Source organism: Rhopalosiphum maidis, chromosome 3, assembly GCF_003676215.2.
Source record: "Rhopalosiphum maidis isolate BTI-1 chromosome 3, ASM367621v3, whole genome shotgun sequence".
NCBI lineage: Eukaryota > Metazoa > Arthropoda > Insecta > Hemiptera > Aphididae > Rhopalosiphum > Rhopalosiphum maidis.
The window spans coordinates 1,818,314-1,827,321 of NC_040879.1; the positions used below are offsets into that span (position 1 = coordinate 1,818,314).

General features: G+C 28.4%; 3 long non-coding RNA genes across 3 annotated transcripts; all 3 read left to right on the forward strand.

Moving 5' to 3' along the window:
* The first annotated feature begins 696 nt into the window (after nt 1-696).
* On the forward strand, nt 697-4,002 carry LOC113560227. The gene is made up of 3 exons (XR_003406096.1): nt 697-781; nt 2,334-2,462; nt 3,893-4,002. It is a non-coding gene; the product is annotated as an uncharacterized LOC113560227 (long non-coding RNA).
* A 413-nt stretch (nt 4,003-4,415) lies between these two features.
* Nucleotides 4,416-6,403, forward strand: LOC113560229. The gene is made up of 3 exons (XR_003406098.1): nt 4,416-4,442; nt 4,735-4,863; nt 6,294-6,403. It is a non-coding gene; the product is annotated as an uncharacterized LOC113560229 (long non-coding RNA).
* A 400-nt stretch (nt 6,404-6,803) lies between these two features.
* LOC113560219 lies at nt 6,804-8,735 on the forward strand. The gene is made up of 3 exons (XR_003406092.1): nt 6,804-6,843; nt 7,136-7,264; nt 8,695-8,735. It is a non-coding gene; the product is annotated as an uncharacterized LOC113560219 (long non-coding RNA).
* Nucleotides 8,736-9,008: the final 273 nt, after the last annotated feature.

Sequence of the window (9,008 nt, forward strand, 5' to 3'; positions counted from 1 at the left end):
GTATCAGCGGCCAAGTTTGAAAATTAGCTAGATTATTTTGATATATTTATTCGATTTCTGCAAAGTGTGTTTAATGTTAATTGAATAAAATTGATACTAATATAATAATGGTGAAACAATTGAGATTCGTGAAATATCTAAATAAAAGATTTATGTTTCATTTAACCAGATATTTTCATGCAAAAAAAACTATAAAACAAGATTTAATATTTTAATTTTGACAAATAATACCAATTGATATTTATTTCATATTGAAAAGGAGCAATTTTCTGTTATTGTACAAGTGTTTATTTTAGTTACACATGTTCTACATTTAAATTACATAGAATCTTTTGGTGTTTTTGTACTATATTTTATAGCTTATCATAATTATCATCCCTTATTATGTGTTATATGATTGAATTTCATATCTATTTGCAGTTTTACATTCATATTTGTATTTAAGTTTCTACTTAAAATTGTTTTCAAAATCTCTGTAATAAAAATGAAGTGTGTCTGTTAGTTTATATTTTGTTTGATCCCATTTCTGACATATTCTTTGTGTTCCTCGTACTAGATGTCATAATACAGCTATTCGTTTTCCTTATGGTGTGTAGTAGTGACAGTTTATCCACCAACAATTTTACATATTGAACTGACTACAACCTTTAAGAAGGCAGTTTATCAGATCACTTAAGGTATGCGCAGACAATAATTCACATTTCTACCACATTGGAGAGTACAAAATCGCATGTTGAATATTGACCAGAAGACACTGACAATAAGAATGGTTTTATACAATGTACGTGTAATTGTAACTGAGTGTAATCAATAGTTACTTAATGGTAGTGGTTTAAAAAGTACTTGTCAAGAAACCCTTGGTACTAGGTTAAGAAAATGATGCGTGTTTACAATAATTAACTTTCATTTATTTAAATTTAAGCTGATATTTAATATAAACACTGTAAAACATGCTTTTATGTGATAATTAAGACTTCGATTACAAGTTCATAATTTTCACTTTCTTTAAATCACTGTATTCTCAATCTATGCTCCAACCATTATACATGCTTAAAGGTCATAATTTTTTTAGATTGCATCAGAGCAGATCACTCAAGGCATGCGCAGACAATAATTCACATTTCTACCACTTTGGAGAGTACAAAATCACATATTGAATATTGACCAGAAGACACTGATAATAAGAATGGTTTTATACAATGTACGTGTAATTGTAACTGAGTGTAATCAATAGTTACTTAATGGTAGTGGTTCAAAAAGTACTTGTCATGAAACCCTTGGTACTAGATAAGAAAATGATGTGTGTTTACAATAATTAACTTTCATTTATTTAAATTTAAGCTGATAATTCATATAAACACTGTAAAACATGCTTTTATGTGATAATTAAGACTTCTATTACAAGTTCAAAATTTTCACTTTCCTATTAAATTACTGTATTATCAATCTGTGCTCCAACCATTATACATGCTTAAAGGTCATAATTTTTTTAGATGGCATTAGAGCAGATCACTCAAGGCATGCGCAGACAATAATTCAAATTTCTACCACTTTGGGGGGTACAAAATCGCATGTTGAATATTGACCAGAAGACACTGACAATAAGAATGGTTTTATACAAGGTATCTGTAATTGTAACTGATTGTAATCGATGGTAACTTAATGGTAGTGGTTCAAAAAGTACTTGTCATGAAACCCTTGGTACTAGGTTAAGAAAATGATGCGTGTTTACAATAATTAACTTTCATTTATTTAAATTTAAGCTGATAATTAATATAAACACTATAAAACATGCTTTTATGTGATAATTAAGACTTCGATTACAAGTTCATAATTTTCACTTTCTTTAAATCACTGTATTCTCAATCTATGCTCCAACCATTATACATGCTTAAAGGTCATAATTTTTTTAGATGGCATTAGAGCAGCTAACTCAAGGCATGCGCAGACAATAATTCACATTTCTACCACTTTGGAGAGTACAAAATCACATGTTGAATATTGACCAGAAGACACTGACAATAAGAATGGTTTTATATAATGTACGTGTAAATGTAACTGAGTGTAATCAATAGTTACTTAGTGGTAGTGGTTTTAAAAGTACTTGTCATGAAACTCTTGGTACTAGATTAAGAAAATGATGCGTATTTACAATAATTAACTTTCATTTATTTAAATTTAAGCTGATAATTAATATAAACACTGTAAAACATACTTTTATGTGATAATTAAGACTTCTATTACAAGTTCATAATTTTCACTTTCTTTAAATCACTGTATTCTCAATCTATGGTCCAACCATTATACATGCTTAAAGGTCATAATTTTTTTAGATGGCATTAGAGCAGATCACTCAAGGCATGCGCAGACAATAATTCACATTTCTACCACATTGGAGAGTACAAAATCACATGTTGAATATTGACCGGAAGACACTGACAATCAGAATGGTTTTATGCAATGTACGTGTAATGGTAACTGACTGTAATCATTAGTATCTTAATGGTAGTAGTTTTAAAAGTACTTGTCATGAAACCCTTGGTACTAGATTAAGAAAACGATGCGTATTTACAATAATTAACTTTCATTTATTTAAATTTAAGCTGATAATTAATATAAACACTGTAAACCATGCTTTTATGTGATAATTTAGCCTACTATTCCATATTCATAATTTTCACTTTCTTTAAATCACTGTATTCTCAAGCTATTCGCCAACAATTATACATACATAAAGGTCATAATTTTTTTTAGATTGCATTAGAGCAGAACACTCAAAGCACGCTGAGACATTTATTCACATTTTTACCACTTCGGTAGTATCAGCGGCCTAGTTTGAAAAATACCTAGAATATTTTGATATATTTATTCGATTTATGCAAAGTGTGTTTAAAGTTAATTGAATAAAATTGATACTAAAATAATAATGGTGAAACAATTAAAATTCGTAAAATATCTAAATAAAAGATTTATGTTTCATTTAACCAGATATTTTCATGCAAAAAAAACTATAAAACAAGATTTAATATTTTAATTTTGACAAATAATACCAATTGATATTTATTTCATATTGAAAAGGAGCAATTTTCTGTTATTGTACAAGTGTTTAATTTAGTTACACATGTTCTACATTTAAATTACATAGAATCTTTTGGTGTTTTTGTACTATATTTTATAGCTTATCATAATTATCATCCCTTATTATGTGTTATATGATTGAATTTCATATCTATTTGCAGTTTTACATTCATATTTGTATTTAAGTTTCTACTTAAAATTGTTTTCAAAATCTCTGTAATAAAAATGAAGTGTGTCTGTTAGTTTATATTTTGTTTGATCCCATTTCTGACATATTCTTTGTGTTCCTCGTACTAGATGTCATAATACAGCTATTCGTTTTCCTTATGGTGTGTAGTAGTGACAGTTTATCCACCAACAATTTTACATATTGAACTGACTACAACCTTTAAGAAGGCAGTTTATCAGATCACTTAAGGTATGCGCAGACAATAATTCACATTTCTACCACATTGGAGAGTACAAAATCACATGTTGAATATTGACCAGAAGACACTGATAATAAGAATGGTTTTATACAATGTACGTGTAATTGTAACTGAGTGTAATCAATAGTTACTTAATGGTAGTGGTTCAAAAAGTACTTGTCATGAAACCCTTGGTACTAGATAAGAAAATGATGTGTGTTTACAATAATTAACTTTCATTTATTTAAATTTAAGCTGATAATTCATATAAACACTGTAAAACATGCTTTTATGTGATAATTAAGACTTCTATTACAAGTTCAAAATTTTCACTTTCCTATTAAATTACTGTATTATCAATCTGTGCTCCAACCATTATACATGCTTAAAGGTCATAATTTTTTTAGATGGCATTAGAGCAGATCACTCAAGGCATGCGCAGACAATAATTCACATTTCTACCACTTTGGAGAGTACAAAATCACATGTTGAATATTGACCAGAAGACACTGACAATAAGAATGGTTTTATATAATGTACGTGTAAATGTAACTGAGTGTAATCAATAGTTACTTAGTGGTAGTGGTTTAAAAGTACTTGTCATGAAACCCTTGGTACTAGGTTAAGAAAATGATGCGTGTTTACAATAATTAACTTTCATTTATTTAAATTTGAGCTGATAATTCATATAAACACTGTAAAACATGCTTTTATGTGATAATTAAGACTTCTATTACAAGTTCATAATTTTCACTTTCCTATTAAATTACTGTATTATCAATCTGTGCTCCAACCATTATACATGCTTAAAGGTCATAATTTTTTTAGATGGCATTAGAGCAGATCACTCAAGGCATGCGCAGACAATAATTCAAATTTCTACCACTTTGGAGAGTACAAAATCGCATGTTGAATATTGACCAGAAGACACTGACAATAAGAATGGTTTTATACAATGTACGTGTAATTGTAACTGATTGTAATCGATGGTAACTTAATATGTAGTGGTTTAAAAAGTACTTGTCATGAAACCCTTGGTACTAGGTTAAGAAAATGATGCGTATTTACAATAATTAACTTTCATTTATTTAAATTTAAGCTGATAATTAATATAAACACTGTAAAACATACTTTTATGTGATAATTAAGACTTCTATTACAAGTTCATAATTTTCACTTTCTTTAAATCACTGTATTCTCAATCTATGGTCCAACCATTATACATGCTTAAAGGTCATAATTTTTTTAGATGGCATTAGAGCAGATCACTCAAGGCATGCGCAGACAATAATTCACATTTCTACCACATTGGAGAGTACAAAATCACATGTTGAATATTGACCGGAAGACACTGACAATCAGAATGGTTTTATGCAATGTACGTGTAATGGTAACTGACTGTAATCATTAGTATCTTAATGGTAGTAGTTTTAAAAGTACTTGTCATGAAACCCTTGGTACTAGATTAAGAAAACGATGCGTATTTACAATAATTAACTTTCATTTATTTAAATTTAAGCTGATAATTAATATAAACACTGTAAACCATGCTTTTATGTGATAATTTAGCCTACTATTCCATATTCATAATTTTCACTTTCTTTAAATCACTGTATTCTCAAGCTATTCGCCAACAATTATACATACATAAAGGTCATAATTTTTTTTAGATTGCATTAGAGCAGAACACTCAAAGCACGCTGAGACATTTATTCACATTTTTACCACTTCGGTAGTATCAGCGGCCTAGTTTGAAAAATACCTAGAATATTTTGATATATTTATTCGATTTATGCAAAGTGTGTTTAAAGTTAATTGAATAAAATTGATACTAAAATAATAATGGTGAAACAATTAAAATTCGTAAAATATCTAAATAAAAGATTTATGTTTCATTTAACCAGATATTTTCATGCAAAAAAAACTATAAAACAAGATTTAATATTTTAATTTTGACAAATAATACCAATTGATATTTATTTCATATTGAAAAGGAGCAATTTTCTGTTATTGTACAAGTGTTTAATTTAGTTACACATGTTCTACATTTAAATTACATAGAATCTTTTGGTGTTTTTGTACTATATTTTATAGCTTATCATAATTATCATCCCTTATTATGTGTTATATGATTGAATTTCATATCTATTTGCAGTTTTACATTCATATTTGTATTTAAGTTTCTACTTAAAATTGTTTTCAAAATCTCTGTAATAAAAATGAAGTGTGTCTGTTAGTTTATATTTTGTTTGATCCCATTTCTGACATATTCTTTGTGTTCCTCGTACTAGATGTCATAATACAGCTATTCGTTTTCCTTATGGTGTGTAGTAGTGACAGTTTATCCACCAACAATTTTACATATTGAACTGACTACAACCTTTAAGAAGGCAGTTTATCAGATCACTTAAGGTATGCGCAGACAATAATTCACATTTCTACCACATTGGAGAGTACAAAATCACATGTTGAATATTGACCAGAAGACACTGATAATAAGAATGGTTTTATACAATGTACGTGTAATTGTAACTGAGTGTAATCAATAGTTACTTAATGGTAGTGGTTCAAAAAGTACTTGTCATGAAACCCTTGGTACTAGATAAGAAAATGATGTGTGTTTACAATAATTAACTTTCATTTATTTAAATTTAAGCTGATAATTCATATAAACACTGTAAAACATGCTTTTATGTGATAATTAAGACTTCTATTACAAGTTCAAAATTTTCACTTTCCTATTAAATTACTGTATTATCAATCTGTGCTCCAACCATTATACATGCTTAAAGGTCATAATTTTTTTAGATGGCATTAGAGCAGATCACTCAAGGCATGCGCAGACAATAATTCACATTTCTACCACTTTGGAGAGTACAAAATCACATGTTGAATATTGACCAGAAGACACTGACAATAAGAATGGTTTTATATAATGTACGTGTAAATGTAACTGAGTGTAATCAATAGTTACTTAGTGGTAGTGGTTTAAAAGTACTTGTCATGAAACCCTTGGTACTAGGTTAAGAAAATGATGCGTGTTTACAATAATTAACTTTCATTTATTTAAATTTGAGCTGATAATTCATATAAACACTGTAAAACATGCTTTTATGTGATAATTAAGACTTCTATTACAAGTTCATAATTTTCACTTTCCTATTAAATTACTGTATTATCAATCTGTGCTCCAACCATTATACATGCTTAAAGGTCATAATTTTTTTAGATGGCATTAGAGCAGATCACTCAAGGCATGCGCAGACAATAATTCAAATTTCTACCACTTTGGAGAGTACAAAATCGCATGTTGAATATTGACCAGAAGACACTGACAATAAGAATGGTTTTATACAATGTACGTGTAATTGTAACTGATTGTAATCGATGGTAACTTAATATGTAGTGGTTTAAAAAGTACTTGTCATGAAACCCTTGGTACTAGGTTAAGAAAATGATGCGTATTTACAATAATTAACTTTCATTTATTTAAATTTAAGCTGATAATTAATATAAACACTGTAAAACATACTTTTATGTGATAATTAAGACTTCTATTACAAGTTCATAATTTTCACTTTCTTTAAATCACTGTATTCTCAATCTATGGTCCAACCATTATACATGCTTAAAGGTCATAATTTTTTTAGATGGCATTAGAGCAGATCACTCAAGGCATGCGCAGACAATAATTCACATTTCTACCACATTGGAGAGTACAAAATCACATGTTGAATATTGACCGGAAGACACTGACAATCAGAATGGTTTTATGCAATGTACGTGTAATGGTAACTGACTGTAATCATTAGTATCTTAATGGTAGTAGTTTTAAAAGTACTTGTCATGAAACCCTTGGTACTAGATTAAGAAAACGATGCGTATTTACAATAATTAACTTTCATTTATTTAAATTTAAGCTGATAATTAATATAAACACTGTAAACCATGCTTTTATGTGATAATTTAGCCTACTATTCCATATTCATAATTTTCACTTTCTTTAAATCACTGTATTCTCAAGCTATTCGCCAACAATTATACATACATAAAGGTCATAATTTTTTTTAGATTGCATTAGAGCAGAACACTCAAAGCACGCTGAGACATTTATTCACATTTTTACCACTTCGGTAGTATCAGCGGCCTAGTTTGAAAAATACCTAGAATATTTTGATATATTTATTCGATTTATGCAAAGTGTGTTTAAAGTTAATTGAATAAAATTGATACTAAAATAATAATGGTGAAACAATTAAAATTCGTAAAATATCTAAATAAAAGATTTATGTTTCATTTAACCAGATATTTTCATGCAAAAAAAACTATAAAACAAGATTTAATATTTTAATTTTGACAAATAATACCAATTGATATTTATTTCATATTGAAAAGGAGCAATTTTCTGTTATTGTACAAGTGTTTATTTTAGTTACACATGTTCTACATTTAAATTACATAGAATCTTTTGGTGTTTTTGTACTATATTTTATAGCTTATCATAATTATCATCCCTTATTATGTGTTATATGATTGAATTTCATATCTATTTGCAGTTTTACATTCATATTTGTATTTAAGTTTCTACTTAAAATTGTTTTCAAAATCTCTGTAATAAAAATGAAGTGTGTCTGTTAGTTTATATTTTGTTTGATCCCATTTCTGACATATTCTTTGTGTTCCTCGTACTAGATGTCATAATACAGCTATTCGTTTTCCTTATGGTGTGTAGTAGTGACAGTTTATCCACCAACAATTTTACATATTGAACTGACTACAACCTTTAAGAAGGCAGTTTATCAGATCACTTAAGGTATGCGCAGACAATAATTCACATTTCTACCACATTGGAGAGTACAAAATCGCATGTTGAATATTGACCAGAAGACACTGACAATAAGAATGGTTTTATACAATGTACGTGTAATTGTAACTGAGTGTAATCAATAGTTACTTAATGGTAGTGGTTCAAAAAGTACTTGTCATGAAACCCTTGGTACTAGATAAGAAAATGATGTGTGTTTACAATAATTAACTTTCATTTATTTAAATTTAAGCTGATAATTCATATAAACACTGTAAAACATGCTTTTATGTGATAATTAAGACTTCTATTACAAGTTCAAAATTTTCACTTTCCTATTAAATTACTGTATTATCAATCTGTGCTCCAACCATTATACATGCTTAAAGGTCATAATTTTTTTAGATGGCATTAGAGCAGATCACTCAAGGCATGCGCAGACAATAATTCAAATTTCTACCACTTTGGAGGGTACAAAATCGCATGTTGAATATTGACCAGAAGACACTGACAATAAGAATGGTTTTATACAAGGTATCTGTAATTGTAACTGATTGTAATCGATGGTAACTTAATGGTAGTGGTTCAAAAAGTACTTGTCATGAAACCCTTGGTACTAGGTTAAGAAAATGATGCGTGTTTACAATAATTAACTTTCATTTATTTAAATTTAAGCTGATAATTAATATAAACACTATAAAACATGCTTTTATGTGATA